The sequence below is a fragment of the Amphiura filiformis genome, chromosome 20, assembly GCF_039555335.1.
Source record: "Amphiura filiformis chromosome 20, Afil_fr2py, whole genome shotgun sequence".
In the NCBI taxonomy this organism is placed as follows: Eukaryota; Metazoa; Echinodermata; class Ophiuroidea; order Amphilepidida; family Amphiuridae; genus Amphiura; species Amphiura filiformis.
The window spans coordinates 33,605,484-33,630,101 of NC_092647.1; positions in this window are offsets into that span (position 1 = coordinate 33,605,484).

Genomic DNA, 24,618 nt, shown 5'->3' on the forward strand with positions numbered 1-24,618 from the left:
TAAGATTGGTTTGTAGCGTAAACAAGCAGCAGTTGATGACACAAGTGAGCATTAATCAATCTCCTCTTGTCCTCATCCAGTTTAGTTGAATGTTGTGAATATGCTAAAACTCAACTGTAATAGTCATGGCAAGTAAAATTTACACCAGACACAAAACAGTTAAGTAATTGCATTCCACGAAACAAGCAGAATCATTCGTTGAAGTGCCATAACTCTGTAAATGTAAAACATACCTGAATAACATGCAAAAATTGTGGTAAACATGATTTTCACAAGCATACTTACTGACTGCACAAGCATACATAAGCTTAAACAGAATCCAACTCTTTTGAGTTTCAGGATGGTCAACAGAGCTATGTTTAAATTTCAATGCATATTTAACAATAGACTTTTCAGTCATTAATCCAAGGATGGGAAGTTAGGAGGAAGCTCTGTGTTTAATGAACACTTTGGAAATGGATTAGGAACTGGTGGAGGCCTAAGAGAACCAAGGGTAAATTTGAGGCTTTTTTTAGCTAACGCTACAAATAATATAAACCATTGATGGGCCTAAGGATCATGGAATGAGTGAGTGAAATCAGACAGGATTATGGTGGAAACAAAATACATTTAGATGAGCCTCTGAGCTCTTAGGCAAACACTGCCATGTTGAGCATGTAAATCCACCCAACCCAGGTACTTATAACCGAAGACCCTGCCGTGACATGGTGTTTCATCATATTTCTGGTATCGCGTTGCGAAATACATTTAGAGGAATCAAAGACTGAGATGTCAAATCGGTGATGAAACCCTCATCAAGATTTGCACTTGGCAAAGATGCAGAATTGTCTTTGCCAATAATTAGTAAAAACATTGTTACCTACGGCGCAGCCCGGAGGTGGTATAAAGGGTTAAAACCCTTGCTCCTTCCTTGGTGGTTTACATACCTCTAGAGATGTATTCATCGGATCAAATATAGCAAATAAAAGCTGCACTGCCCAAATTACAAAAACATCTTTTTCCTTAAGGGATCTGGAATGGCGTTTTTACAGTATTTTTTGTTGGACATGAGAGCACATCAGACATCGAATTGCATTCTCAATACGAAGAATGTCTTTCTGATATCAAATAATTTTCATTTTTTGAAATACACGATATAATGCAAATTTTATGACAAATTATTAAAATTTGATATTTTTGATTTTTTCGAAGTAAATTTTATGAATCTAATGATATATTCTGAAATTGTATGTAGCTGGGAGTAAAAGCCGACGATCAATTGAAAATTGTGACCTTTCATATTGAAGATATGGATGTTTTCCCAAAAAGACCTAATTTTTGTGGGTGTTTTGGGAAAAAATCCATATCTTCAATACGAAAGGTCACAATTTTCAATTGATCGTCAGCTTTTCATCCCACCTACATACACTTTAAGTAATAATCATCAGATTTATAAAGTTTACTTTGAGCACTGTTATTTGCCATAAAACGTGTATTACATTGCGAATTAAAAAAAAAAATCAAAATTATTTGATATTAGAAGGACATTCTTCGTATTCAGAATGCAATTCGACATGTCTGATGTGCTCTAATGTCCCACAATAATTAATACTGTCCAAACGTTCATACCCCACCCCTTGAGACTAAAAACGAAAAGTATCTCTTGCTTGCCCCAAAATAATTAAAATAACCGAATACATTTTGAAAGAGTTTTAACAGGTTTTATCATATTATGCACTGCTGATGTCTAGTAATAAATTGAACAACCAAAAAATGACATCGGCCATGTTGCGGTGAAATTATTAACAGCATAATATCTATTTTGATAAATAAATAATAAAAAAAATAAATAAATCTTGCGTCTTTGCAATATATAACTCATGGGGATCAAAATTAAATACCTTTGAAATTTTCAGCAAAGGCTGAAACAAAATTGGCATCACACCTGTAAGGTGCTACTATTCCAGTCACAGCAAGCCCTTTACAAGGCAGATTACAAGTAAGTAAGTAGCCAAGGGGAAGCCCCGCCCACCCCCTACCCAACGTGGATGCTGGTCAGCCTAAAATTTAAGATTCTTAAGCCTGTTTTGTACATTTTAGCCTATTTTTGACCATTTTGGTCAAAGTTTGCCCCATTCCCCCATGATAAAATCCTGACATAGTAAATTAAGACAGTCTTGTAGGCTAGAAGCCAAAATCAGACAAACCAAGGAACAGCATTGTAAAGCAGGTGCTCAGTGATATCCAACAGACTACCCTGATGAATGCCTACTGTATTGGGCTATTCCAGTTGAGATCCACACTACCCCTGTGGAAGATTTTGGAAATATCTTCCACAGAGGGAGTATGTTTTTCAAATGCAATTTGTCAGGGTCAATAATTTTGAAACCACCCCCTGTATTATGGCTTCAGCTATATCTTCTACAACTGGAGTGAGTATTTTAATAGAAGTTACACAAATGTCTATTCAAGTCAAAACTCATACTCCCTCTGTTGATGACTAAAGCTAAATTTTCCACAGGGGTAGTGTAGATTTTAAATGGAATGGCCCATTTGAGCCCTTAAGTGTGTGTGTGGTACCATTATCAACAGCATGCCATAATATTAATGCTCTGTGTGCTAACCATAGGCTTCAACATAACATATTAAAATTAATAAAAATTCAAAGTTATGAGATATTTTCTCAAAATATTAAGAGCTATAATTGGGCCATTCCATTTAAAATCCACACTGTCCTTCTGGCAGATTTAGCTAAAGTCTTCCACAGAGGTAGTATTTATAGGTTTCGAATGTAGAATAGACAATTGGGTAATTTCCATTTGAAATACTCAAGTAGTCAAGTTGTAGAATATATACTAGTAAAGCCATAATACAGGGGGAATATTGGTTTTAAAATTATTAATCCTGACCAAATACATTTGCAAAACATACTCCCTCTGTGGAAGATATTTCCAAAATGTTCCACAGAGGTAGTGTGTTTTTCAATTGGAATAATCGTAATCAATACTAAAGTTTGTTTGGCTTATAATTGGCAAAAGTATTTGGTTTTTGTTATGTCAATTAAGTCCCAACTCGCATTCACATAAGTGTGCACCAGCCATGCATTACACAGTGTGCAACTTACGTAGTGCTGCACCCAATTGTGTACATGCCATTCTATAATCAATACATGGATGTTATGAGTCTTATTTTTTTCGCCAATTATAAGCCGAACAAACTGTTATGCTTGTTTGTACTCATTTTAATGCATTTTTCATGCTGATTCCAAATATTATCATGAAAATGTACAATTAAGAATTTTGTGAATGAATTATGAATTTTAATTTTTAAACAAATTTTGAAACTTGTTATCTGCAGTCAACACACATGTTATTTCTTTTATGTATGATTTGTCATGCTGTATAGTTTAAAGACATGTAAATATCATTTGTATCATGTGTATAATTGTGAGTGAAATAAAATTTCAAGACCAAACATCACAGACATAACATTTGTATGTGTATTTATTTATATGCTGGTGGGTTGTAAGAGTTCTGATTTCCCCCTGCTCCCTATTAAAAAAATATTTACTTTTTGCAGCAATTTTACGCAAAATGTGTTGATTCCCCCCCCCCCTCCGAAATTCACTTTGCCCCCTTCATCCTAAAAACACATGGCTCCGCTACTGTTTATGTGTGAAAGAGACCTACTTAATTATTTTATTGATACATTGTTCTGTTAGCCATGATGTATTGACAAAAATAAGAACTTGTTCTGAATATTTGTAAGGCCTGTACGCAGGATTTTTATGCAGAGGGTGCTGAATTTACTCTAATGTGGACCCCCCCCCCCAAAAAAAAGACAAATCACTTGCATGTAAAAAGTGGACTTCACATAAAAATTCCTATTTTGACAAGTTTAACATGAAAAGTGGTCTCTTTTGTAATAATTGGTCTTTCTAATTTGAACCTTGATGTTTTTACCCTGAAAAGTGGAGTTTTTAAAGGGATTTTTTCAGGCTTCGATAGCTACTTCATCAATATCAACAAATGAAAGGATAGCTACTTAATTTCAGTATTCAGTATCTTAGATAATTTCTACATCAATACAAAAGTGGAGTGTTGCATAATTCATGATATCCATAGCAGTAGATGGCTGCTTCATTTATACCAATATCAACAGTAAAGTAGTAGTAGCTTTCTACTCGTAATATTGGTGTAGAAGTAGCTATCTACTGCTGATATTGGTATTGGTGATGTTGCTATCTACTGCTGATATTGGTATTGACGAGGTAGCTATCTATTAATAAAATTGGTGTTGATGAAGTAGCTATCTACTACTAAATACAATTGTAAATGATGTAGCTATCTACTGCTGATATTGGTATTGATGAAGTAGCTATCTATTAATAAAATTGATGTAGATGAAGTAGCTATCTACTACTAAATACAACTGTTATCTACTGCTGATATTGGTATTGATGAAGTAGCTATCTACATGTACTACTGATATTGGTTTTATTGAAATAGCTATCTACTGCTGATATTTTTATTGATGACGTTGCTATCTACTGCTGATATTGGTATTGACGAGGTAGCTATCTATTAATAAAATTGGTGTCGTTGAAGTAGCTATCTACTACTAAATGCAATTGTAAATGATGATGTAGCTATCTACTGCTGATATTGGTATTGATGAAGTAGCTATCTACTACTGATTGGTTTTGTTGAAATAGCTATCTACTGCTAATATTGGTATTGATGAAGTAGCTGTCTACTCCTAATAAAATTGATGTAGATGAAGTAGCTATCTACTACTAAATACAATTTTAAATGATGGAGCTATCTCCTGCTGATATTGGTATTGATGAAGTAGCTATCTACTGCTGGTATTGGTTTTTATTGAAATAACTATCTAATGCTAATTGATATTGGAATAGGTGAAGTAGCCATCTACAGTTGATATTGGTATTATTGAACTATCTATCTAATGCTGATATTGGAATATATGAAGTAGCTATCTACAGCTGATATTAGTATTGACTAGCGGGACACCCGCGCTACGCGCGGGTCCCCGCTAGATGAGTAAATGGGAGCGTTCACTAAAACAGGAGGAATTACTGAACAGGTAGAATCATTGAAAAGGTAAATTTTATTTATCTGAACCTGACCCTCTTTAAGCCTACGTTTCCATTTTAACTTCTTTCTTTCTTTTTAGTTTTTTCTACATGGGCCAATTTTGTTCCATTTAAAAAAATTCTGCTGCTAAGCTTCCGATTTTCCGTTACCATGCATGTTTTTATATTTATTCAACCCCGTTCCCGTTATTTTCTAAATCTGTCCTTTCTTACATTTCCATTTTAGCTTCTATTTTATTTGCTGCATAGCTTGTGATTTTCCGTTTTCATGTTATTTATTTAATTCTGTCCTCAGTTTAATAGCTTTTTTATTTAAACTTCCTGATTTAATTATAGCTTTTTTTCCCCTTACATTTCCTGAAGAGTTTCTTTCTTTCCTTCTTTAGCCTATTTTATTCATTTTGTGACTAAGTATAACCCACATACTCGTACAGCCTGTTTGTCCTCATTTTGTTTTCTTTTTTTATTTATAGTAGGCCTACCTCTTCATGTTGTTTGTACTTTTTAACACACATCTGTTTCCCGTATTTATTACGCTACGGTCGTTCACCCGTAATATCATTCATTACGTGACTCTGCGTCGTTTACGCGTGCCATGGCGTAGTGCTGCGTTACCCGCGCGGTATCGCTGCGCTACGCGAGCGGATTGGCATTAGATACGCCCGTGCGACGCGCAGGCCTAGCTTAGTAACTGACTGCTTTTTTTTTTTACCTTGGATAGCAACGGACCACATTTTCACTGATTTTGAGGCCAATTCTTGACCGTTTTCAACCAAATAAAGTTTAAACACGTTCCCGTATATTTATCGATCTCCCGTATGAATTTGGCGACATTTGGATCCAAACTGACGGAGCCTTTATAGCATACATAGATAGATACATAGATACATACAACATTTGCCTATTTATAGTAAGACTAGCGGGATACCCGCGCTTCGCGCGGGTCCCCGCTAGATGAGTAAATGGGAGCGTTCACTATAACAGGAAGAAATACTGAACAGGTAGAATCATTGAATCATTATTTTCTAAATCTGTTCTTTCGTACATTTCCCTTTTAGCATCTTTTTTTTTATTTGCTGCTTGTGATTTCCCGTTTCCATGTTTTTTACTTAATTCCGTTCTCATTATTTTAGCTTCTTTTTTTTCTTACAATTCCTGATTAGTTTCTTTCCTTCTTTGTTTCGTTCCCGTTTCATTTAGTTACTTTAACCCGTTGGCCTAATTACTCGTACCTTTTGTCCCCATTTTAATTTTATTTTTCTTTATAGTACCGCTTCATCTTTTCCCGTATTTATTACGTCCTCTCATAGCGTGTCTGCGGACGTGTTCATCCGGTATCCCGTGACCCGTCCATGTACCTTTTTGTCCTTTATTTTTCCTTCTTTCCGTATTATCATGTCCACTGGTCTCTGGCTCGCAAGTCGTGTGGCTCTGCGCCGTTTACGCGCGCATTTGCGCAATGCGCATTACGCACGCGGCGCCGACTCGCTGCCAGCCAGCTGCAGTGACGCGTAGGCTGGTAACCGATTTTCATAACAAAAACCCCGTTTTTACTCATATTTTCACTGTTTTTGCAGCCAATTATTGATCATTTTCAACCAAATTTCTTCACTTGCGTCTCGGTATGTTCCTCGATCTCCCGTATGAATTTGGCGACATTTGGATGGAAACTGACGGAGCCTTTGATGTACTCACATAGATACAACATTAGCCTATTTATAGTAAGATGAACTAGCTATCTAATGCTGATATTGGAATATATGAAGTAGCTATCTACAGCTGATATTAGTATTAACTAGATTTCGCGGTTCTCGGGTCGGGCAGTTCTTGTAATAGGCCTATCTCTAATTGCCCAACACCCGTTACCAATATACCTGCCCTGACCTTTTTAGCTACCATGACTACAATGATATAGGCCTAGCGCCTAGGCCTACGTCTTCCAAGGAGGAACCCGAAAATACCCCGAAATTAGTAAACGCAATAACGCCTATATAACGGGTTATAATGCCTTACCATAACTGATTATTTTAATGTTAACCATTCTGGATGACCCCGGAAATAGTCATGTTCTACTGAAATAGGCCTATGCACACGTTCCGTATTGAAATATGTGTTTAAAATAGGCCTATTGGTCCGATGAGATGCACCTGGTAGTCACACTGTTAGGCCTATTGTTGCCGTTGCTACTCAGCGAAAGCGATCCGCTAGCACGCGATAGCGCGCAGACTCAACGCAAGCGCTCCGTGCGAAGCAATAGCGCGCGGACTCAGCGAAAGCGCTCCGCGCGACGCGATAGCGCGCGGGCAGAGGGAGGGACGGATGGACACGCCATAATTAGTATTACTAGCGGGACACCCGCGCTACGCGCGGGTCCCCGCTAGATGAGTAAATGGGAGCGTTCACTAAAACAGGAGGAATTACTGAACAGGTAGAATCATTGCAAAGGTAAATTATATTTATCTGAACCTGACCCTCTTTAAGCCTACGTTTCCATTTTAACTTCTTTCTTTCTTTTTAGTTTTTTCTACATGGGCCAATTTTGTTCCATTTAAAAAAAATTCTGCTGCTAAGCTTCCGATTTTCCGTTACCATGTTTTTTATTTATTCAACCCCGTTCCCGTTATTTTCTAAATCTGTCCTTTCTTACATTTCCATTTTAGCTTCTATTTTATTTGCTGCATAGCTTGTGATTTCCCGTTTTCATGTTATTTATTTAATTCTGTCCTCAGTTTAATAGCTTTTTTATTTAAACTTCCTGATTTTTATTTATTATAGCTTTTTTTTCCCTTACATTTCCTGAAGAGTTTCTTTCTTTCCTTCTTTAGCCTATTTTATTCCCGGTTTCATTTTGTGACTAAGTATAACCCACATACTCGTACAGCCTGTTTGTCCTCATTTTGTTTTCTTTTTTATTTATAGTAGGCCTACCTCTTCATGTTGTTTGTACTTTTTAACACACATTCTGTTTCCCGTATTTATTACGCTACGGTCGTTCGCCCGTAATATCATTCATTACGTGACTCTGCGTCGTTTACGCGTGCCATGGCGTAGTGCTGCGTTACCCGCGCGGTATCGCTGCGCTACGCGAGCGGCTTGGCATGAGATCCGCCCGTGCGACGCGCAGGCCTAGCTTAGTAACTGACTGCTTTTTTTGTTTACCTTGGATAGCAACGGACCACATTTTCACTGATTTTGAGGCCAATTCTTGACCGTTTTCAACCAAATAAAGTTTAAACACGTTCCAGTATATTCATCGATCTCCCGTATGAATTTGGCGACATTTGGATCGAAACTGACGGAGCCTTTATAGCATACATAGATAGTTACATACAACATTTCCCTATTTATAGTAAGACTAGCGGGACACCGCGCTACGCGCGGGTCCCCGCTAGATGAGTAAATGGGAGCGTTCACTAAAACAGGAGGAATTACTGAACAGGTAGAATCATTGCAAAGGTAAATTACATTTATCTGAACCTGACCCTCTTTAAGCCTACGTTTCCATTTTAACTTCTTTCTTTCTTTTTAGTTTTTTCTACATGGGCCAATTTTGTTCCATTTCAAAAAAAATTCTGCTGCTAAGCTTCCGATTTTCCGTTACCATGTTTTTTATTTATTCAACCCCGTTCCCGTTATTTTCTAAATCTGTCCTTTCTTACATTTCCATTTTAGCTTCTATTTTATTTGCTGCATAGCTTGTGATTTCCCGTTTTCATGTTATTTATTTAATTCTGTCCTCAGTTTAATAGCTTTTTTATTTAAACTTCCTGATTTTTATTTATTATAGTTTTTTTTCCCTTACATTTCCTGAAGAGTTTCTTTCTTTCCTTCTTTAGCCTATTTTATTCCCGGTTTCATTTTGTGACTAAGTATAACCCACATACTCGTACAGCCTGTTTGTCCTCATTTTGTTTTCTTTTTTTATTTATAGTAGGCCTACCTCTTCATGTTGTTTGTACTTTTTAACACACATTCTGTTTCCCGTATTTATTACGCTACGGTCGTTCGCCCGTAATATCATTCATTACGTGACTCTGCGTCGTTTACGCGTGCCATGGCGTAGTGCTGCGTTACCCGCGCGGTATCGCTGCGCTACGCGAGCGGCTTGGCATTAGATACGCCCGTGCGACGCGCAGGCCTAGCTTAGTAACTGACTGCTTTTTTGTTTACCTTGGATAGCAACGGACCACATTTTCACTGATTTTGAGGCCAATTCTTGACCGTTTTCAACCAAATAAAGTTTAAACACGTTCCCGTATATTCATCGATCTCCCGTATGAATTTGGCGACATTTGGATCGAAACTGACGGAGCCTTTATAGCATACATAGATAGTTACATACAACATTTCCCTATTTATAGTAAGACTAGCGGGACACCCGCGCTACGCGCGGGTCCCCGCTAGATGAGTAAATGGGAGCGTTCACTAAAACAGGAGGAATTACTGAACAGGTAGAATCATTGCAAAGGTAAATTACATTTATCTGAACCTGACCCTCTTTAAGCCTACGTTTCCATTTTAACTTCTTTCTTTCTTTTTAGTTTTTTCTACATGGGCCAATTTTGTTCCATTTCAAAAAAAAAATTCTGCTGCTAAGCTTCCGATTTTCCGTTACCATGTTTTTTTATTTATTCAACCCCGTTCCCGTTATTTTCTAAATCTGTCCTTTCTTACATTTCCATTTTAGCTTCTATTTTATTTGCTGCATAGCTTGTGATTTCCCGTTTTCATGTTATTTATTTAATTCTGTCCTCAGTTTAATAGCTTTTTATTTAAACTTCCTGATTTTTATTTATTATAGTTTTTTTTTTCCCTTACATTTCCTGAAGAGTTTCTTTCTTTCCTTCTTTAGCCTATTTTATTCCCGGTTTCATTTTGTGACTAAGTATAACCCACATACTCGTACAGCCTGTTTGTCCTCATTTTGTTTTCTTTTTTATTTATAGTAGGCCTACCTCTTCATGTTGTTTGTACTTTTTAACACACATTCTGTTTCCCGTATTTATTACGCTACGGTCGTTCACCCGTAATATCATTCATTACGTGACTCTGCGTCGTTTACGCGTGCCATGGCGTAGTGCTGCGTTACCCGCGCGGTATCGCTGCGCTACGCGAGCGGCTTGGCATTAGATACGCCCGTGCGACGCGCAGGCCTAGCTTAGTAACTGACTGCTTTTTTGTTTACCTTGGATAGCAACGGACCACATTTTCACTGATTTTGAGGCCAATTCTTGACCGTTTTCAACCAAATAAAGTTTAAACACGTTCCCGTATATTCATCGATCTCCCGTATGAATTTGGCGACATTTGGATCGAAACTGACGGAGCCTTTATAGCATACATAGATACATAGATAGATACATACAACATTTCCCTATTTATAGTAAGATACAACATTTCCCTATTTATAGTAAGATGATGAAGTGGTTATCTACTGCTGATATTAAAATTGATGATGCAACAAAATCTCTTCTACCTATATTGATATTAACATACTATTAGCTATATACATATCTGCTGTCAATTTTGGTATGTCTTGATGAAGTAGCTATCTCATGATGATATTGTTTATCATCAGGAGTGATTGCTTCATCCATATAGCTACATGAGTAGTATTGACTTCCTCAATAGCAATATCAGAAACACATAACATTTCATTGCACCAATGCATTAGTAGAATGTCATGTTGATTAAAATCACTGTCAGGAGTCCATCAACACTAATACTGTCAAACTTTGTCTACAAGTATAGCGTTTTTGATGAAAGCTAAATTACTACGAAACAAGCGTAATTATGCCAATACAATAGATTGGCCGTACAATAATACTTGTTTTAATGATTGGATTTGTCATTTATTTGCTTTAACTCCATAATGGCGCCTGGATTAATTTAGCTTTCATCAGAAGCACTCTATATGTTTGTAGACGAGGTTTTACGGTATCAGGAATAGCTAACTATTTCATCAATATCAACAGTATATAGGTGACTTCTTCATCAACACCAATATCAGCAGAAGATATATATATATTTCATCAATAACAATGTCAGCAGTATTATTAATATCACCAGTAAATACCTACTTCATCAAAAAAATATGAATAAATAAAGCAGTTACTTCATCATTACCAATATCAGCAGTAAATAGCTATTTCATCAACAAATAAAATAAAGCAGATAATTCATCACAATGTTAATCAGCAGTAGATGGATATGAAAGTACTTGAATACCAAGATTGGCAGTACAGTAAAGAACTACTTCAACAATACCAATATCAACAGTAGATGGCTATTTCATCAATATCATGAATATCTGCAGTAGATGGTTACATCATCAATACCTATATCACCAGGTCAATGGCTACTTCATCTAGGCCTTTATTAACAATTAGCAACATATATCCTACTTCATCAGTGTATAGGTATGCCAGGCAAAGCTTAGTTAACACATTTGCTAGTCAGCGAAATTCGCCTAGACCGGGGACCAAACACAATACATATAGAAATTTCAATTTTTTTCAAGAACAGGTCGGTCAAGGAAACCTACATAAATATGTTTTTTTATACTTCACTTGACCTAAATATATGATTTTTATGGTGATGAGACACTCACACATAGAATTTTAGAGGGATTTTGATAGCAGTTCCATTAAGAAAAAACGGCTATGATCATGAGTCTAAGATCTAGAAACACCCCCGTAATGCTGTTTGGGGGAATTTTGCTAGCAGAATCTTTTTGATGAAAGTCGATCTTTGAAAGATGTAACTTTGCCACGGAAAGTGCTATGACAAAAAGGTTTTCAGTTTTGGCTTTCTTTACTCAAGTGATTTAATTTGATATATAAAATGATGCAGTTTGATGGCAAATTTTAATTCACCTGGCATACCTACAGAGAGAGAGGGGGTTGGAGGGGATACAAACTACATTCAGTTTGTATAATATAGGCCCTATTGGGCCGGTATATGAGGCCTACAATGATGTTGGCCTGGCGCGTTGAGGTGATGTGATTTTGTAAGATCGACAGAATTATATGCGCATCCCAATACCCATCCGCACCTGGCCCTTCATCAGCTCCAATGGAGATTAGCCATGGGGATAGGCGTAGATCCCAGGGATGGGGGATAAATTCCCCCAAAATAATGAAAGGGGGATGGTCCATACAATCACCCCCATATGTTGACACCGACACCTGTATATGGGTTTCTGACTAGATTAACCTCATATTTGGCCATATAACCCTAAAAAGTGCATATTTTTGGGCGCTTCGCGCGAATTTATTCCTCTTTTGTACCATTCTTCACCAGTTTAGCTTATAAATATGCTAATTTTTTCGCGCGCTTCACGCACATTTGTACCATAGACTGATATTGTCACCAAAAGATGCTGAATTCACTTCCAAGAAATATTTTCCAACCCCACCCCCATGTTAAAAGGAAATCTACGCCATTCATTGGCCATAGGGCAGGGTGGCAAATCAGTCCCCTACCCTGCTCATTCTACAGAAATGTGACAAAATTAACGATTTGCATCTTCCTTTTGGTCTATTTTAGACCCAAAATTAAGCCCATTTTGGTATATTTAGTATTAAAATGACAATTTGCCGCGCGCTTCGCCCGCATTTATTTTAGCAAACCCAAGTGTTAGTAGATCTGCAAGACGCCCCATTGGAAATTCCTATTTTTTTCATCTGAAACTTGAACACAATCACGAAGTCTCAAAATTGACAGCTATAATAATCCATCCTTTCTATTATGTAAATTATAAATATGAGCGCTACTACGTACTAGTGCATACAGGTCTAATAAGTTAAGCATAAAGCTCATGAGCTGGGTCAAAATACCGGGACTTAATTAACCAACATTTTAAAGGCCTACTATGCATCTTCCTTTAGCACGATTTTAGGACACAATTGTCATCGTTGCGTTCATTTTAGCATTGAAATTGTAATTTTTCGCGCGCTTCGAAAAACATTAGTCCCAGCAATGTTCTTTTAGTAGCAGGTCAGGGGGACAATTTGGAAAATTTTCCCCCTGGCTCGGTATCTCCGGTACATCTCCCTTTGAATTTTAGCAATTTATCAAAGTTTCGTTCCTTAGTTTCCCGGTAAAGGAATTACGGGAATTGGAAATATTTGTGTTACAGTTGTGGGGGAGGGGTGTCTTCTATCCGAGGAGCCAGGGGTGGTATGTTGCGCAGGTGCCAGCAAAAGGTAAATCAGGCCATACCAGGAAAATTTATTTTCACCCCCCCAAGAAAATGGTCTAGCGACGGCCCTGCCCTGTATATCCTAAATAAATGAAAAATGTCAAAAAGACAAATGTCAAAATTAAAACAAAACAAGCAGCTAACACCTGAACTCTTTAGCTCTGATTCAAGACCTTATTTGTTGAAATTGGTTGAGAATTAAAGAAACGGTGCTATAAAACCTACCGAAGAGACGAAATCAAAAGTTGCACTTTTGTGTTCTGAAAGCATGACGCTAGTTTTAACGCGCTTAGTAGTTCCCTTGTTCGCGAGCGGTTTGTGTACAAATCAATAGCGCATGCAATGGAGGAAACTGCAACTTTTAAATATTGACACAATCCTTGGGGTTTAGGATCGTCGTGTCTTTCTTAAACAATTTCAACGAATGAGGTCTTAAATTCGAGCTAAAAGATTGGCTATTGGCTGCCGGTTCCAATTATTACATATATGCCTTTGCTTAGGATATACAGGGAGTGAACATAACTGGTACCTTAATTTTTTGGCTTACTGTACACAGGTGATGATTGCTGCACTACAAGCAGTGCAGCGCGATATGTTCAAAATTGTTTTCACCTATTGCTATGGTAATTAATCCGATTAATTACGTAACTTCGCCAGCGTATAGCTTCAGAACTAATATTAAATGTTTTTACAATATTTATAGAAAGAAGGGTGATTTATTTACGCGCAATTTTGATATCGGAATAGGCCTACAATACCAATCGTCTGTTTAACTGGTATTGATCAAAGTATATTCTTTTGTACTCCATGCATTTGCATGTCTTTTGGAGCGTGTTTGGAGGATGATTTGAACTAATGACCTTCCGTCCAAGCACTCTATATATGATTAAATTTCACGCATGAGTTTAACACCATGATTTTTTTAAAAATACAGTATCAAGCATTGTTTTTTTTATTCTGACATTTACTAAAAAATTACTAAACTATTACTTTTAATTTAAAATAAATCATAACGTGAAAAGGCGTAGCTCAAAATTTTGCTCATTTCAACACTAATTCGATCGCTTCCAGTGCCTATAAATATGACTGAGTGGGCCTTTATAACAATACTGACCATAATACTGCACACTGAGCAGTGTACGAGCTGTCAATCGAAAAGCAAGCAGGGCTTCTCTATTCAATCAACAAGAATTGGATGGTCCTTTTCTTTCTGAGGTTTTGATATAGGCTCTAATACTGATAACGATTTTTGTTCAGGGACCATCACAGATTTTATAAAGAAATACCCAGCTATAAATAGGCATGTCCACTAAAAATTGAAGTACTTTTAAATTGATTCAGACCTAATCTATTGGCTGGGAATTGATGAAAGAAACATTTTGCCGTTTAAATAATCTTAATCGGACGTTTCATTCCAGAGATATGGCCTTTTGAGTGTCACAGTTTTATATAGGGCTGCTAGAACATGTTAAAAAGTTTAAGTTCAAAAAGAAAAAACAGAAAGTGCAATAATATTTTAAGGTGCTTTTTCTTAATGTATTTATTAACTAGCGTTATCTGGAACATTACCGGTATATTTGCTTATAATAACATGAAATAAGATCATCCTGAAAATTTAAATTTAAATGGCTGCCATGGAAAATATCTCCATAGAGGAGCTGAACAATAAGTGCCTTTATTTTCAAATGAATAGCGGCAGTCTTAAACATTGTTCAATCTTTTAAGGTCAGCACATTTTATCTTCAAAAATTGTTATATTTCATCATGATATAGGTTTGGTAACATTAATCACTACCAATTTTGAGAAATTTGCTCCAACTCAAACGTTATCTTTACTACATTGAGCAATATACTGCACATGTGTGTGCTTGGAAGCCATGATGTAGCATATCTAAAATGGATATGGTGGTCGGAAGTATATAATTTCAGATGGGTTTCGGCAGGCTTAAACATTCTTTAATCTCTTAACATCCTGTACATTTTGTCTTCAAAAATAGTTTTAAAAAATATGTAAATTTGCTTGTCTGAATCAATCCAAATTCGGAGATAATTGCGTTTCAAGACCTGATGTAGTCCGAATAATCAGACCCAGAACAAAATATTAATTTCTGACATGATGGTGTTCTGGTGCACATATAAAACCTGTTGTAGTTCTCATCTCATTAAATTTTTCTTTAAAAAAGGTTGATCTCTTAATTGGTGATCCTAGCATCCCCTATTTATGTCATTTTTCATTAGATATCCACGAAAAAACCTATTCCCAAAATTTCAGTTGATTCCGATTTTGCGTTCGCGAGTTGTGCATGATTATGTGTATTACACTGCTCCATAGACAATGCGTTGTAATTTCGTTCTGGTGCACCAGAACGAAATTCAAATTTCAAGATATCTTTGCTAAACGAATTAATCTGCAAGAAATATTTTGTACATAAACATTATGTAGCCAGAGGTTTCCAGTGATGTAAAAATCTCAACTTTTTTTGAGAAAAGTGGGGGGATTTGGCTGTGGATCACGAAATGCCCTTTTAATAAAGGAAGGTCTTCTCTATTTTGCCGTTTTGTTAAATTTGCTTGCATGTATTTTGATATGATGGAAATAAATAAAATATGTAAAATATGTATGTACAGACCAATCAGGAAAGAGTTTGGTTAATGTTTTCTGGTGTAATCAGGAATTTCTTGAAACAACCTGTTTTAGGTCTAAATCGGGCCAATGCAAGTACTGCATACCGTGGGACTTCATGTATTGATTTTCTTTTTGCATTGACAATACATGGGTGAATGTACACAACAGTAAATGGGAAACTGTTCTAGTAGGCCTACTACATGTATTGACAGTGGTCATCCCTACATGGTTGGCAAAATATGACCCTTCTAATTCTACGAACAACTAGATATAATGATTCTTTTGTTATAGATATCACACTTCTATAATAGCCCACTTCGCTCAAATCAAATCAATTTCAGTGACCAAAAGAAATCTGGTATGTGTGTGTGAGTAAACTGCGTAAAGAGTCAGGACAAAAGTGTTTATTACTGGATTCGCACCATCCACTTGCATTGTCTACATTCAGTTGAATTAAGTGATTGATCTCTAATTGTTGGGGCTAACGATTGCAGGGATTTACATTTCCTGAAAAATTTTACACAGAGTTAAAGAATCCCTCCAAGTTGGCTGCGATAATCAAAACTCACAAAATGTTCAGGTGCAATCTTATCCTTGTAGGTACCAGTCAATATTTACGCATATGAAAAAAAATGACGACAAATTTCACTGTGTCCTCTTCCCTAGTCGCGTTGGTGTGCATAATCATAATGTACTCATACTGTTCGGGTTCTGGTATGAACGTTCACACAGTAATTTTGTGGGACGTGAGAGCACATCAGACATATCGAATTACATTTGAATACGAAGAATGTCCTTGTGATATCAAATAATTTGATTTTTTTGAAATTCGCAATATGATACAAATTTTATGGCAAATTCTTCAAAATTGATATTTTTGACATCTATATATATAACAGTCCTCGAAGTAAAATTGATAAATCTAATGATATGTATGTAGCCGGGAGGAAACTCCGACAATCAATTGAAAATTGTGATCTTTTGTATTGAAGATCTAGATTTTTCCCACAAAACACCTAGAAAATTGACAGGTGGTGAGCGCCACGAATTCTCTAAATTCAGTACATTTCCGTTGTCAACCGTGTAATTGAATAGGATTATTTTGAAATTTTAAAACGCTTAAAATATCACAAACATGTAGGCCTATGTTAATAAATAATATTAATACAAGCTAAAACCGTTGGGGTTCGATAATGAACCCCATGCCCCACAAAACTAACTTAACCGAGTGTATGGAAAATGCCATACGTCTGAGAGGTTTTGCAGTCTCTCCGCCCATCATTCCGCTCGCCGCCTGAAAATTGAGGCCTGTTGTGAAAAAATGTGTATCTTCAATACAAAATGTCAAAATTTGCAAATGATCGTCGGCTTTTCCTCCCAGCTACACACACTTTAAGTACATATCTTTAGATTTATAAATTTTACTTCGAGGACTTTTAAATATGAAAAATTAAAAAAATATATCAATTTTGAATATTTTGCCATAAAATTTGTATTACATCGCCAATTTTTTTTAAAAATCTAAATTTATTACCATCAGGACATTCCTCGTATTCAGAATACAATTCGATATATCTGATGTGCTCTCATGTCCCACAAAAATACTGTGCAAACGCTGTTACGTTGTTTGCTAGTCCAAAACTAAGGTTCGCTAATTCAAATTCAAATATAGAATAGTTTGCACCATCTAGGATGTTTTGTTACCTAGGTAACACAGTAAATTTTCAAATTCCATCGACTTTTTTTACCTATTTTTCTTTTACCTAGTTGAGTTTGATTCTAACTGGAGATAAAACAGCACATTTTTACCAATTTCTTGATAAAAGAGCCAAAACATGCATTTTTGGCATGTTTTCTGACCATTTTAATTGTCAGAAAACATGCCAAAAATGTTTTTAAATTTAAAATTTTAAAAACAATCTTGCACCAAGCCTAAGTATTCAAGATCTTGAGTTGATTTTCACTTTTTTTGTATTACGTTATTAAATGGAACATGTCTTTTCCAAAAATGCATAAATTGAAATTAGACTTCGTACAAGTCTTTAGACTATTTTAATCTAAAAAAATGAGTGCTGTATTTTTCTGGAATGGTGAGTAGGCCCTTTCCCCTGCAGGGATTTTCGTAGGACTTTTAGTATGGTGTTCTGGTGAACTCGTAGATGTTACACATGGGGCAGCTGCCCCCCCCCCCCTTGGCTATGGCACTGACTGAATCGAACTTTGGACATCTTCCCCCGTCACGCATTTCCCTTTGCAACCAGAGCTTTTTAACTTGTCCAGGGAATTTTTTTGAGATATCGAGCGATGACAATTATTCATACATATGAAATCAAACAATTTGCCCGAGATTTATCTCAGAAATAACAGGTTTACATTTGCAATTTATCGTGACCTCTGATTTGTTCGACTATGCTCTGCATACGTTTTGACAGTAAAATGAATCTATCGATGCACACATTATAGGCCCAACAGTAATAGAAATCTCACCCGCGACAGACTACTCTGTCTGAAATTATGAGACATAAGGCCTAATCACTGACATGACTTACATTGCAAAGAGGTCCGGCGAATATGGTTCCATCTATGTGTATTCACTCTGTTCCAATAATTGAAACTCCCTGCTCCTTTAAAATTTGTAGTTACTACAACTGGTATTCACTGGACGGAAAATAACATGCATGCCAATTTTCATGAATGTTTCGCAGTAACAGTTGATACATGCAAGCTATAAATTCACATACCATAGACAATCAATGTAATGTTTACTTCAACGTGTTTGCGTCCGATACAGGTATGATACGGCTCATTGTGCTGTGACAGTATTCAATAGGTTATTGATCCGAAGAACATTTGTTTGCAAAGATCCTAAATTTGATCCAATGAGATCGATTGTACTTTCTGGCCAACAATGTAACATTCAAGCTCATAGTATCTGTTTATCGCTCGTCCCTAGCTACTGGAGTATATAACAAGTGTAATGGGGGAGTGAAGTGGGTGTGACCAATCAGAGTCCAGAAGGCATTGTTCCCCATTTGATTTGGGTGTAAAAACATAGACAACTAGAAGTGCGACCTCTGTCGTCGAACTCGTTTGGCATGAATAGAGGGCCAAAACAATTTCAATCAACGGTATCGCATTTTAAGGGGTCGTTTCGTGATGTGTCGCCGATTTCGAGACAGAAAATGCATTTTTCGTGTTGACACCATGGATTATATTTTCGTAATTTTAACACCATTTATAAGAACTCGTGAATGTTTTATAAGTGTGATTGAAGTTAAGCCTTTACCCATCTGATGGGTAGAGGACGCCTGGTTTGGGGTTCCAGGAAGTAAAACGTCCCCCATTTATCACAAATCATAAGTTGTTATAAATCAACGTCATAAAAGATTTGTGATTTTTAGTTTTTGCTTCCAAAACATTTTTGTAGGGGGCGCTAATTAATGCTCAAAAAGTCGTTTCACTGGTCTTCTCCACAGCCGATATGATTTCGCTCATTCAACACAAACCGGCAGCGGAGGAGACTACGGTAAAAAAAAAGGGTACGTAAATGCCTCTTGCTGCTGATTCAGTCCTAAACCGCCTGGGAGACTACTAACTGATGGTACGACAAGCCCCAAATAACAATTTAAAAGCTGGCTGAATGATTTATGAAAATAAATGACTTTGGTTCAGGGAAGTTGAATTTTGCTTGGATTGGAACTTGTGCTCTCACTCTTCCTGCAGAATTTACCCGTTATTCAATCTGCGTAAGAATTTGTGTAGTTCACAATGTTGAATGTAAACCAGTTGTAGCATAGACACAGAGTACTACAGAGTACGTACCACCAGTCAAAGTCCCCATGTATTATATGATGTAAGTTCTCGCATATTTATGAGAGCCGATTGTTCGATCGTGCCGTGTCTAACAATCACGCCAGCGCTGTGTGCCTTCGCGTAAACGCGATAGAGCATTGCGTGCTTTCGCGATTACACTATAGATCATGAAAATGCGCGGTAACGCCTGTCGCATTTCATGGAACAATCGGCCCTCATTGTCGGATGATGCGGAGACTGACTGGTGGTACGCTCTCTGTAGTACTCTGTGAGCATAGACAGTAGTTTTCTCTACTGTCTGGTCACTACAAATTTCGAACGGTTGAAGATTTGTTCTCGAGTTGTAGGAAGTGCCACACCAATAACAAATATAACCACCGGTATTATTTTGTAAATCGAGTTTGGGAAAAATATTCATGTATAAAACTAACATAATCAAAAAGGCAGATTGTTTTTGATTCAGTTACTGTCAGTTTCATACCACCACTACTCCCTGATAGTAATATAACGACCAATAGATAAATGACGACTATCATGTAATACTGAGTAATGAGTTCCGCAGTCTAGCCAGCACAGAGTGTTCAGTGGCAATCATGATCAGACTGTCCACACATAACAAGGAGAACAACTATTGATTGCAAACAATAATAAACTTATTGATTACAGTACTTGAAGACAGGAGGGTGAAAGTGCATATAGGAACAATGCCAAAAACTACGTCACGCCGGTCACGCTATTGTTCGACTTAAACTACATCATTCGCCATTTTGTAAATATTAACGCATGATCGTTGCTTTGAAGTTTCCACCGGATAGTCTGTGGATAGCGCAAGAGCATGCTTTGACCATGCGCAAAAAAATGAATATCATGAAGATGTTTAAGATTGATTCTTAGATGTTTCAAAAACTACCGTCATATTGCATAGATTCATCAAAGAATGGTTTGAAGTACTAACCTTATTTTATAGTAATTTTAAAAAATCGGGAGAATTTTACAAAATCAATGTTTTTACCTGTCGGTATTACAACTCGTGAAACACATTAGTGATGTGCCTGGGTGACCTAATCTACTAACCTTTAACGTTTCCTCTATGAACTCTAACCCTCCTGCAATATGGCGCCTATTGTCTAGAGTTCAGTTAAACTACATCATTCGGTGTGTTACGTAATAGCTACGATGCCTATCCCTTTATATCCCTGTTGAAGATAAAGCATAAAAAACATTTCAATCCGTTCAATCACTGCTAGTATTATAGTGTTGCCGTCTGATATTTACTCAGGTGATGCTAAAATTGATGAGTTTATAATTTTTTAGGTGCCTACAGTTTGCGATGAGTTCAGCGCGTTAAATCACAATGAAGCATTTCTCAGACAGACATAGATTACATCATTTTATTGCTGCCCGCTGAATTATGGACCATTTAAGGAATGGCGTGGTTTCCTAAAACTAAGTACGCGTGCAAATATCTGAATTATATAAAATTTAAAAACCGGGCAAAAAACAAACAATCAATTAAAATAAACATACAAAACTAATGTCAAGCTATATCCAACGCACCAACATATCTCTCACAGGGATGTTTATTTGATAAGAACATTTGGTTTTATTTATTTATTTACTTTTTTATACTTTGATTGTTTGAAATTTTAATAATTTGCCATAAAATGTGTATTATACACATTTTTATGGCAAATTATTAAAAATTGATATTTTTGATATTGAACATAATTTTTAGAAGTGGCTCTATACCTCAAAAAATAGATTTTTCTGATATTTTATGCATTGATGCATGTTAGGGTGTTGACTACTTGTGTGACTAAAAAAATTCAAAAATCGACTAGTTGCCATGGAAACGGCCAAAAAACAGATTCTGTCATTTTGGGCAAAATTGACACTGAAATTAGATAACAAACTTGTTATATCAAGTGTTCGCTGCATGTAAGCCATATAATACTGGAACTTTACATTAAATTCTTGTAAAAGGACATCTATTCATCAGTTGATCAGTATATTTAGAGGTCAATATTTTAGACCAAAAAGAACCCCATTTTGGCCCATTTAGTATTAAAATTGCCGCGCGCTTCCCGCGCAATTATCCCGGTAAAGCCATTCTGTGAGTAAATCTGCGAGACGTCCCCTTGAAAATTCCTTTTTTCATCTCAAACTTATTTAAACTTGAACACGAATCTTAAAAATAAGAGTTATAATTCCATCCTTTCTATTATGTAGGCCTAAATATATGAGGGCAGCTTCTCTGACGCCTGAAAAAAAACCCCATAAAACTCGTTAGTTGGATCAAAATAGCGGGACAAAATTAACCAAAGGTTGTAAAGGCCTATGCATCTTCCTTAGGCACGATCTAAGGAAACAATAGTACTCAAATTTGTTCATTTTAGCATGGAAATTGCAATTTTTTTCGCGCGCTTCTCGCGCATTTGTCCCAGTAATGTTCTTTTAGTAGCAGATCAGTGGGACGGTTTGGAAATTTTGGCCACTGACTCAATGACTTCGGTACGTACATCCGCCTTTGAATTTTAGGATTGAAGTAGCAATTTTCGCTCGCTACGCGCGCACTTTATCAAATTTTCGTGCGTTTTTCCTGGTAAAAGAATTCTGGGGACAGCTTGGAAAAAGCTTGGGTTACAGTTGTGGGTGAGGATGTCTTCAATCCGATGAGCCAGGGGTGGCAATCATGTTGCCATGCCCAGGTGCCAGCAAAAGGTAAATCAGTCCATACCACCAAAATTTATTTCTCGACACCCCCCTGAGAAAATGGTCTAGCGACGGCCCTGAGTATTGATGAAGTGGCTAAGTATCTACTGCTGATATGGGTATTGAAGAAGTAGCTATCTACTGCTGATATGGTTATTGATGAAGTAGCTATATATCTACTGCTGATATGGGTGTTGATGAAGTAGCTATCTACTGCTGATATGGGTGTTGATGAAATAGCTATCTACTTCTGATATGGGTGTTGATAAAGTAGCTATATATCTACTGCTGATATGGGTGTTGATGAAGTAGGCCTAGCTTTGTATCTACTGCTGATATGGGTATTCGTGAAGTAGCTATCTACTGCTGATATGGGTGTTGATGAAGCACCTATCTACTGCTGATATGGGTGTTGATGAAGTAGCCAGCAAACACAAAACGTTTTCGACGTCATTCACAAATGGTTTTAGAATGTTGCCAGAAAACGTTTAAATGTTGGGTTATTGAAAGGGTAAAAAGCGCTTTCATAATATTAAAAAACATTTTTGGATAACCCACTGCAAATATTCTAACATAATGTTATTTAAGTGTTGACAAAATACTTGGTAAAAAATCTTTGCAAAAAATATTTTACAATAACATTTTGAAACAATAACATACAAAACGTTTTAAAACGTTTTCATGACCTTTATTATTATAACCCGACATTATATGTTATTTTTATCTAAACCAAACCCCAAAATTGATGAAGTAGCTGTCTACTGCTGATATGAGTATTGATGAAGTAGCTATATATTTACTGCTAATACTGGTATGGGGGTTGATGAAGTAGCTATCTACTGCTGATATGGGTGTTGATGAAGTAGCTATCTGCTGCTGATATATGTGTTGATGAAGTAGCTATCTACTGCTGATATGGGTGTTGATGAAGTACCTATATATCTACTCCTGACATGGGTATTCGTGAAGTAGCTATCTACTGCTGATATGGGTATTGATGAAGTAGCTATCTACTGTTGATATGAGTGTTGATGAAGTAGCTATCTACTGCTGATATGGGTGTTGATGAAGTAGCTATCTACTGCTGATATGGGTGTTGATGAAGTAGCTATCTACTGCTGATATGGATGTTGATGAAGTAGCTATCTACTGCTGATACGAGTGTTGATGAAGTAGCTATCTACTGCTGATATGTGTGTAGATGAAGTAGCTATCTATTGCTGATATGGGTGTTGATGAAGTAGTTATCTACTGCCGATATGGATGTTGATGAAGTAGCTACCAGCAAACACAAAAACGTTTTAAAAACGTTTTAAATAAGTTATATTTTGGGTTTTGGTTTAGGTAAAAACGTTTTAATAACATTAAAATGTCGGGTTATATAAAAGTCATGAAATCGTTTTAAAACGTTTTGTATGAAAACACACTACAACAATATTTTTAAATGTTTTCGAAATGTCATTGTAAACTATTTTTGCAATCATTTTTGGCCAAATATTTTGTCAACACTTATATAACATTATGTTAAAATATTTGCACCCAGCAAACACAGAAATGTTCTTAAAATGTTTTTCACAAAACGTTTTAATAACATTTAAATGTCGGGTTATATAAAGGTGGTGAAAACATTTTAAAAACGTTATTGTAAATATTTTGGGAAAACATTTTGTGCAAAATATTTTTCAACTCCAAAATAACATTCTGTTTAGAATGATTTGTACCAAGTTTTCAAAAATGTTTTTGGAATGTTATTAAAACGTTTTTATACCCTTTATATAACCCGACATTTGAATATTTTCTGTTAAACATTTGTGTCTGCTGTGCAGTAAATTACCAACAAATGTTATTTAATGTTATGAAAACGTTTTATACCATTAATGTACCCTTTATATAACCCGACATTTAAACGTTTTCTGACAACCTTTTATACCTTTTGCGAATGATGTCGAAAACGTTTTGTGTTTGCTGGGTATCTACTGCTGATATTGGTGTTGATGTAGCTGGTCGAATCCAACGAAAAGTGTACACGGCATGTTCAGGGCCATAACTTAAAAGTATTAATCAATTGGCATTCGTTTTTGTATTGTGTTTATTCGCCTTGATCATACGCTTCGCGCCATATATAATAAGACCCTCTTCTGTGAAAAACTTAGACACAGAGACCCCAAA